Source organism: Triticum aestivum, chromosome 2B, assembly GCF_018294505.1.
Source record: "Triticum aestivum cultivar Chinese Spring chromosome 2B, IWGSC CS RefSeq v2.1, whole genome shotgun sequence".
Lineage (NCBI taxonomy): Eukaryota > Viridiplantae > Streptophyta > Magnoliopsida > Poales > Poaceae > Triticum > Triticum aestivum.
The window spans coordinates 109997373-110007759 of NC_057798.1; positions in this window are offsets into that span (position 1 = coordinate 109997373).

Sequence of the window (10387 nt, forward strand, 5' to 3'; positions counted from 1 at the left end):
CGCTTCACGTGACGCTAGCCATCACGCCGGATAAGATAAGTACGGCCAGGCCGAATACAACAGACCAAGCTCATCTGAGTTGCGTCGTGATATAGCCCAATACAGGGGCGCCGCACACCCACTATGCTTCACAGACGAAGTAATGGATCATCAAATCCCCAAGGGTTTTAAACCCGTGAACATCAAATCATACGATGGCACAACAGATCCGGCGGTTTGGATCGAGGATTATCTCCTTCATATCCACATGGCCCGTGGTGATGATCTACATGCCATCAAATACCTCCCGCTCAAGCTAAAAGGACCAGCTCGACATTGGCTTAACAGCCTGCCAACAGAGTCAATTAGTTGCTGGGAGGACCTGGAATCCGCATTCCTTGACAACTTCCAGGGCACTTATGTGCGACCAACAGATGTCGATGACCTAAGCCACATAATCCAGCAGCCAGAGGAATCGGCCAGGCAATTCTGGACACGGTTCCTAACTAAGAAAAATCAAATAGTCGACTATCCGGACGCCGAGGCCCTTGCTGCCTTCAGGCACAACATCCGAGACAAATGGCTTGCCCGGCACCTAGGACAGGAAAAGCCGAAATCTATGGCAGCCCTCACGACACTCATGACCCGCTTCCGCGCGGGCGAAGACACTTGGCTGGCTCGTAGCAATAACATAACCAAGAACCCTGGTAATTCGGATACCAAGGACAGCAATGGCCGGTCACGTCGCAACAAACACAAGCGTCGCATTAACGGCGACAATACTGAGGATACGGCAGTCAACGCCGGATTCAGAGGCTCTAAATCCGGTCAGCGGAAGAAGCCATTCAAAAGAAACCCTTCGGGCCCATCCAATTTAGACCGGATACTCGATCGCTCGTGCCAGATACATGGCACCCCCGAACAACCAGCCAACCACACCAACAAGGATTGTTGGGTGTTCAAGCAGGCAGGCAAGTTAAGTGCCGAAACCAGAGATAAGGGGCTGCGTAGCGATGACGAGGAGGAGCCCCGGCCGCCGAACAACAGAGGACAGAAGGGATTCCCCCTGCAAGTGCGGACGGTGAACATGATATACGCAACCCACATCCCCAAAAGGGAGCAGAAGCGTGCTCTCAAGGACGTCTATGCGTTGGAGCCAGTCGCCCCAAAGTTCAACCCATGGTCCTCCTGCCTGATCACTTTTGATCGAAGGGACCACCCCACTATCATCCGTCACGGCGGATTCGCCGCATTGGTCCTAGACCCAATTATCGATGGATTTCACCTCACCAGAGTCCTAATGGACGGTGGCAGCAGCCTGAACCTGCTTTATCAGGATACAGTGTGAAAAATGGGTATCGATCCCTCAAGGATTAAACCCACAAAGACAACCTTTAAAGGTGTCATACCAGGTGTAGAAGCCAGCTGTACAGGCTCGGTTACACTCGAAGTGGTCTTCGGATCCCCGGATAATTTCCGAAGCGAAGAGCTAATCTTCGACATAGTCCCATTCCGCAGTGGCTATCACGCCCTGCTCGGACGAACCGCATTTGCAAAATTCAATGCGATGCCGCACTATGCATACCTCAAGCTCAAGATGTCAGGACCTCGCGGAGTCATCACGGTAAATGGAAACACCGAACGCTCTCTCCGAACGGAGGAGCACACAGCAGCCTTGGCGGCGAAGTACAGAGTAGCCTCTCAAGGCAATCCTCCAACCCAGGTGTCAAATGTCCGGACAACGTCAAGCGAGCCCGAAGTAACCTACAACAAATCCGGCTGGCACGTTCCGAGCAAGCATAGCAGTGCGGCCCCAACCCCAGCCCTCGCCATATGGCGATATCGATACCACGCGTACATAATTACGCCTTAGAGATATCATGGGAATAAGGGGAGGGGAACAACTACGGCACGCCTAGAATGCGGCTCAACCGCACTAAGGGGCTCCCTATTCCGCTTTTTCCTTTTTACACACTTTCAAGACCCAACTATTCGGAAGGCCTGTCTGGCAACACACTCGCCGAACATACGATGCAACAGCCAGGGAGAAAACAAGCCGCTTAAAATGTCCAGGTGGTCTCTATAACGAGCTTAATACCTGTTTTACTTAAAATCCCGCAGCTTGCCCCTAGAGGGGAACATGTCAAATAATCCCATCTCTTGCTTATCGCACTACTTGTATCGTTCTGCTTATGCAGCAGCCCTTTTTTAATAAATAATACATAGCTCTTATCTATTATTGTACTGATTTATTTTTCATATATACAAATATGTTCAGTCATGACATTCTGCAACTGTACACTTTGCTACGGCCAATACACCAGGGGCTTAAGCACCCCATAACATGGTGTGAGAAGACCGAACACTCTCATGAGTGTGGCACCCCGAACTTGTAGCACTATATGCATCGGCTCCGAATCATGTCTTTGGTCAATAGTTGGGTTTGCCCGACTCCCATGTTTTGGTACCTTACGTTCCGCAATGTTGGCTAAGGTAGCGCTGGGAGAACTACTGCGATTGTGCCCCAGTTGAGCTGGGTTAACACCTCAGTAGAGAAAGCTAAAACTGACCATCATGATAGTGCGAGAGACCGGTCGCTGTTCGCGAGGTTTTTCGAGTCCTTAAAGACTTATGCCGCTTAGAGCGAGGAACTGGACTTATCCGGCCTAGGCGTGGATAGCGCCCCGAACTCGGTCTTCCGAATACTAGGGGCTTTGCCGAAATTTAAAATTATAGAATTCTATGACCAAGTGAGAGTGATAAAGCATTATAAGTCCGACGGCCTGGTTCGTTGTGCTGAGCGCCTCCCTAGATGGACCCAAGAATGGGAACAAGAGCGCTCAGGTTTATCCCGAACACCCCAGCACTCGTGGCATGGGGGTCGAAGCCGACAACTTGCATCTCTCAGATTCGATAAACGGCCGCACAGAAGGTAATATTTTAAATTAACAAGTGTTGCTTAACACATATGAACAAAGTTTTCAGCGTACATGATAACAGATGCGATTCTACTCAAAAATTACATCTTTGGAGCATTCGTCTGCTATACGGCGAGCACCCTTCAGGACGCCCTTATAATACATCTCGGGCGTGCGATACTCCTTGCCCGGCGGTGGCGCGTCCATCAAAAGCTTCTCAGCGTCCAGCTTGCCCCAGTGCACTTTAGCACGGGCAAGGGCCCGATGGGCACCTTCGATACAAACGGAGCGCTTGATGACCTCAATCCACGGACACGCGTCCACTAGCCGCCGCACCAAACCGAAATAGCTCCCAGGCATGGCCTCTCCAGGCCACAGCCGAGCTATGAGGCCCTTCATGGCCTGTTCGGCCACCTTGTGGAGCTCGACTAGTTGCTTCAGCTGATCGCTCAGGGGCACCGGATGTACGGCCTCAGCATACTGAGACCAGAACACTTTTTTCGTCGAGCTCCCCTCTTCGGCTCGGTAGTATGCGGCAGCATCAGACACGCTACGGGGCAGATCGGCGAATGCTCCTGGAGAGCTCCGGATTCGGGTAAGTAGCAGATAATTAACTTTTATATTCTTGCTTTGCATAAAGAATGCCTTACCCGCCGCTATCTTCTTCATCGCCTCGATCTCCTGGAGGGCCTTCTGGGCTTCGGCCTTAGCGTTTTTGGCACTCTCAAGAGCCAGGGCGAGCTCGGACTCTCGAGTCTTCGAGTCACGCTCCAAACTCTCGTGTTTTTTCACGAGAGCCTGGAGCTCTTGCCGCACCTCCACCACCCGCGCCTCTTGCTTCTCTCGCTCGGTGCACTCCAGGGCCGCACTATTTTCGGCCTTGGAGACCGCCTCCTTCAGGGTCGCCACCTCGGCTGTGGCCCCTGCAACATTTAAGTTGGTCCTGTCATTATTTGCAACCAGGTACTTCTATATACATTTATATGCGGTATTACATACCCTCCTTGTCCTCGAGCTGCTTCTTGGCACGGCCGAGCTCGTTCTCGGACCGCTCAAGATTCTCCTTCAAGGCATTGACCTCCGCAGTCAGTGCGGCAGAGGTCAGCAGCGCAGCCGGCATTCCCATATTGACATGTTTTTATTAGACTCCTGCGTATATCTTTTTTGATCCTCAGCTCGGCTTTTCTTTCCGAACGCCGAACTGAGCATCAGGGGCTACTGTCTATGCGGTAACATTTTTTATATGTTTTTGAACACATACCTCAAAGCCTGTTAGCAGACTTGTACAGGCTTCTATCAGCCTGCTCTTGGCGGACTGAACCTTCTGAATCACCGCACTCATAACAGTGTGGTGTTCCTCGTCGATGGAGGCGCCGTTAAGCGCCTCCAGCAAATTGTCCGGCGCCTCCGGATGGACGGAGGTTGCCGGCATCGTAGGCTTGCCCTTCTTACGAAGGCGCCGCCTGTCGGACTCTGGAACCATTGATGGTTCCGGAGCAGCGTCCCGCCAGGGGTAGGACTTAGATCCCTCGGGGGCCTTACCCCCTTTTGGCCTGGAGTCCGGGAGGTCGCCTTGAGGTGCCTCCAGGACCACCTCCTCCTGGTTTAGTCCCTTTTGGGACTCCACCTCGGCGTCGTCCGCGGGGAGAGGGGAGGAAGCCATCGGAAGTGAAGCACTGTTCACATCCGACGAATCCAAGGAACCGCTCGTCGAATCGTCGAGCTGAGCCTTGGGCGGACTGCGTGACCAAATTAGGCGTCAGAAAATGCCAAATAATAGAGAAGTACCATAAGTTATGCGAATATCCGGATGCTTATGATTTTGCAGGGGCTTGACCCTGGATGGCCATTCCTCCCCGCCGTCTTCGGCATCGGAGGCGTAGTCTGGCAGAAGGGTCTTCCCCTTCTTGGACCCTCCGGCCTCCCCAGTTGGGGCGGCCTTTCTTTTCTTTCCTCCCCCCGTTGGAGGGGGAGAGGCGTCTTCTTCTTCTTCCTCCTCCTCGTCTTCGGAGGCGGAGGGTGCGTCGGGGTTGTCAGGCGTAGAATCCGACACCACCAGGCGTCGGGAGCTCTTTCGAGTCCCCGTGGCCTTCTTCTTGGCCTTCTTCTCCGGCACCACATGAGGTGCCGAAACCAGCAGCTTCGTTAAGCGAGCGCCCGCTGGGTCTTCGGGCAAGGGAGCTGGACAGTCGATCTGTCCGGCCTTCTTCTGCCAATCCTGCTAAAGAGCTGGGGGTTTAGATCCCGCATAGAATCAAATCTATGAAAAACAAATACCCCATAAAGGGAAAATTAAGCTCACCGCGCTGGCTTGGCGCTCGGTGCAGAATCCACGATCCTCGGTGACGGGAGGGGAGACCTCGGAGCTCTTGAATAGCACCTTCCAGGCGTCCCCATGCTTTGTGTCGAAGAGCCGGGACAGAGTCTGGTGCTGGGCCGGGTCGAACTCCCACAAGCTGAAAGCCCATCGTTGGCACGGGAGAATCCGGTGGAAGAGCATGACCTGGACTACATTGACGAGTTTAACCTTCCTGCCGATCAGGTCTTTGATGCAGGTTTGAAGTTCGGCCACTTCCGCGAATTACCCCACGACAGGCCCGTCTCTTTCCAAGATGTGAGCCGCGTGGGGATACCAGATCAGAATTCGGGGGCCGCTGCCCATTCAGGGTCACGCGGCTCGGTGATATAGAACCACCCCGATTGCCACCCTTTGATGGTCTCTACGAAGGCACCCTCGAGCCATGTAATGTTGGCTATCTTGCCCACCATGGCAACTTCGCACTCCGCTTGGCGGCCGCCCACGACCTTCGGCTTGACGCTAAAGATCTTTAGCCATAGGCCAAAGTGAGGCTGGATGCGGAGGAAGGCCTCGCACACGACGATAAACACCGAGATGTTGAGGATGAAGTTCGGGGCCAGATCGTGGAAGTCCAGGCCGTAGTAGAACATGAGCCCCCGGACGAATGGGTGAAGAGGAAAACCCAGTCCGCGGAGGAAATGGGGGAGAAATACGACCCTCTCATGGGGCCTAGGGGTGGGGATGAGTTGCCCCTCATCTGGAAGCCGATGCGCGATGTCGTCAGACAAGTATCCGGCCTTCCTCAGCTTTTTGATTTGCCCCTCCGTGACGGAGGAGGCCATCCATCTACCTCCCGCTCCGGACATGATTGGAGAAGGTTGAGGTGGGAAGTGCGGACTTGGGCGTTGGAGCTCGAGCGTGCAGGGACGAATAAGCAAAGGAGGAAGAAGGCGTGAATAGAAAGGGCGGATTCTTATCCCCTTATACGGGTGGCCGAAACTACGAGCCCTCACCGGCCTAATAAAACTGGCTTATCTCCCAAGCGTCGCGGTTAATGGCGCGGTTGGGTTACCCACGCTCGTCTTGATGAGAATCCTGGAATAAGGGGACACGATCTCTGCTTTGACAAGACGTGCCAAGGAAACCGCCTCGCTAAACGCGCTAAGGTGGAACAGTAAAATGAATAAGAGCCTGGCCGTGGCGTGATGTCATGCTGCGGAATACCTCAGCAGATTATATTGGTGCAAATATTATTCTCTCTCTACGGTGGCATGTGGAACTTGTTTTGCAGAGCCGGACACTATCCTGGTGTTCAACATCTTCTATGAAGTATTCGGAGGAGGAACCCGCCTTGCAATGCCGAAGACAACTTGCACGCCGGACTCGTCGTCATTGAAACCTAGTTCAGGGGCTACTGAGGGAGTCCTGGATTAGGGGGTGTCCGGATGGCCGGACTATGACCTTTGGCCGGACTCCCGGACTATGAAGATACAAGATTGAAGACTCCGTCCCGTGTCCGGATGGGACTTTCCTTGGCGTGGAAGGCAAGCTTGGTGGTACGATATGAAGATCTCCTCCCGTTGTAACCGACTCTGTGTAACCCTAGCCCTCTCCGGTGTCTATATAAACCGGAGAGTTTTAGTCCGTAGGACGAACAACAATCATACCATAGGCTAGCTTCTAGGGTTTAGCCTCTCTGATCTCGTGGTAGATCCACTCTTGTACTACCCATATCATCAATATTAATCAAGCAGGAGTAGGGTTTTACCTCCATCGAGAGGGCCCGAACCTGGGTAAAAACATCGTGTCCCTTGTCTCCTGTTACCATCCGCCTAGACGCACAGTTCGGGACCCCCTACCTGAGATCCGCCGGTTTTGACACCGACAACGGCCAAGAGGGACTGTAGCTTGGGGGTCCTATTGTCTTCAGGCAGCGGCGCCGAGCACTTGATGAGCCCCGCCTTGGACGCTCATTTCTAGAAGCAAAAGGAAGATTCAAGCAGGTAAGAAATGCAGGATTATTAATCAAGCACATGTGTCGATTGTTACCACGGATGGGCCAAGTATGGTAGTGTAGCCACTGTCTAGCCTATCAGAAGGGAATTCATTCTGGGACGGCTTGAAGAGGGCCATCCACATGCTGTCAATATTGGTGTGGAAGAAATTCCGCAGAGTTGGAACGTCTTCAGGCTTGTACAGCCACATGGGGCTGGCGTGAAGCTAGAGTGATAGGATGCGGTGATGTAGCATCACGTCCACCACATTCACTAGCTTGATTTTCTTTTGGAGAATTCGGGTCCTCTCTTGTAGAGAAATGACCTCGTCCGGATTGCCCCACTCCAGGGCCTGCCTTTGCCAGGACACTAGCTTCCTCGAAGGTACACTCGTGAAGGCGGGAACCGCGGCCTGGCCTGCAGCAAGGGGCTTAGTAATGTAGAACCACTCGCACTGTCAGATCACGGACTCGACGAAGGTGCCCTCCAGCCACTCCGGCTTCTGAAGTTTGCTGAACATGGCACACCCGCACTTGGTGAATTTGGCACCGCTACTCTTCGGCTTGACGCAGAAAGTCTTCATCCATAGGCCGAAGTGTAGTTCAACGTGCAGGAATGCCTCATAGGGTATGATGAAGGTGGTGAGGTGCATAATGGAATTTAGGGCTAGATTGTGGAAATTTAGCCCGTAGAAGAAAAGAACCACCTACACAAAAGGGTGCAGGGGGAACCCCCAGACCTCAGACAAGGTGGGGGGTGAAGACGACCCACCCCCCAGGCTTGGGAGCGACGTGTTGGCTAGGTTATGGAGACTTGTAGGCAGCATTAGCGGGGATGAATCCCGCCACCCGGAGCTCGTCGATGGTGGCGTCAGTGACCTTGGAGGATCAGCCATGAGCACGAGATGTGGAAGCTTGGAGAAGGCTTTAGGCTAGGAAAGAGGATTGAGGGTGCAAGAGCTTGGGATATTTGGGCGCTGGAGCAGAAGGAGAGTGTGGGAGAGAAGATTAGTCGCCCCTTTCTCTTTATAAGTTAGGACAAAGCGCCCCCTCCGTTGTGCCATAAAAATCACCATGTTTTGGCAGACCATGTCGTTATGGCAAGCCTCGGGTGAACCGATTGATTGATGATATCCCCTAAAATGTGAGGCATGTTCTTCTTTTTTATAAGAGTGCCAATGAAAGGGTTACCTCGAACCGCGATTCGAATAAGTAATAACTAGCACATCTGATGTCATGAGCAGTGATGCTTCATAACGGGTTGTTAGTAATTGACTGCCGAACACACCTACGCTTTTGGTCTTCAGGACTAAGTGAGCCATCCACTTTGGATGAATAAAGGCGCGTTTCAGGGACCCATGGCCGGGTAGCCTTATCTCTTCCCAGAAGGATTATATTAGCCGATGAAGGGGGTCTACAAGCTCTGTGCGAATGCATAGCCTGGGGCGTTGGGAGGAACTTGGCTACCAAGATGAAGACTCTCAAGCCGAAGACGTTTATCCAAAGAAGATTTACCATCCTTGGCTTTGAAGACAAGTTTGGGGGCTACTGACAGTGTCCTGGACTAGGGGGTCCCAACCTAGCCGGTCTAGTCCACGGGCCGGGCTGGTCGCCCGTTCATGAGGAAGGACTCCAGAGGCCTCTAATCTATGACTTAAGCATATCGGACTCCACTGAGGACTTGTCGTGTACTCCAAGGATCTCTATTAGTTCGGCATGTGACTCCTAGATGGCAACCGACCATGTGTAACCCTAGATACACATACTGCCTATATAAGCCAAAGGGTTAAGTCCGTGGAGACACATCCATTACCATCATCATTAGCCTTAGGGTTCATCCCTCAACTTACAATCTTGAGGTAGATCAACTATGTACTTTGATAAATCCACAGTATAAATAAAAGCAGGATGTAGGGTATTACCTCCTTGAGAGGGCCCGAACCTTGGTAAACACTGTGTCCCTCGTCTCCTGTTACCGATTGATCCGATCTCATAGCTCGGGCCCCCCTACCCGAGGTCTGCCGGTTTTGACACTGACAATTAGGTTTACTTTGTCTACATCATCCCATCTTGCTTAAGGCATTACTCTATTTGTCATGAACTTAATACCATAGATGCATGCTGCATAGTGGTCGATTGGTGGAGTAATAGCAGTAGATGCAGGCAGGAGTCGATCTAATTGTCTCAGACTTGATCCTATATACATGATCATTGTCATGAATATGTCATAACTATGCGTATTCTATCAACTTCCCAACAGTAATTTGTTCTCCCACCGTATGCTATGTGTTCTACAGAGAAGCCTCTAGTGAAAACTATGGCCCCGGAGTCTACTTTTATCATATTATAAAAACCAAACATAACTTGCTGCAATTTATTTACTTCTATTTTATTTTGCAATTTATCTATCTACCTATACAAGATTTGATCCTTGCAAGTAACGAGTTCAAGGGGATTGACAACCCTCTTGTCCGCATTGGGTGCAAGTATTTGCTTTTGTGTGTGCAGGTGTTGTTCATGAGGCTTTGCATGATTCTCCTATCGGTTCGATAAACCTTGGTTATCACTAGGGGAAATACTTATCTCTACTATACTGCATCTCCCCTCCTCTTCGGGGAAAATCCCAACGCAGCTCACAAGTAGCACCATCGACTGCAGCTCTTGATTTGTTGCTGGGCACCGACATTGTCCATGGTTGACTCGGCGTGGTTCCCCTGATTTCAGATCTGGATGGTTTAGATGTGGTGATCCAGGTCCGGTCGGCCGGTGGTGGTGATTGTAGATTGTCTTGCAGTGAGCCCCTATGGCTCCATGATGACGATGTTCATCGAAAGATCCTCGGGAGGGTTCATCCCTTTAGATTTGATGATGAGGACATCTGCGCCACAGTTACACCTGCCGCCAATCCTACATCAGTTATTCCATCAAGACCTATAACAAGAGCGCATGCGAGACAAATAAATGGTCAGGTACTATCTCTCCTTTGTAAATATGATTTAGCTAACAAGAATATGATGTTACACTCATGTTCTGATTTAATTGTACTAAAAAACAAAGGGATCAAACAATCAATTGAAGGGGAGCCTTTAAACCAAATGGAACAACACTCTTTGCATGCATGCACACACTGCAACATCCATCCCATCCATCGTGCATGCGATGGTACAGGAAGCAAACGCCACAAGACCCAAGCCAATT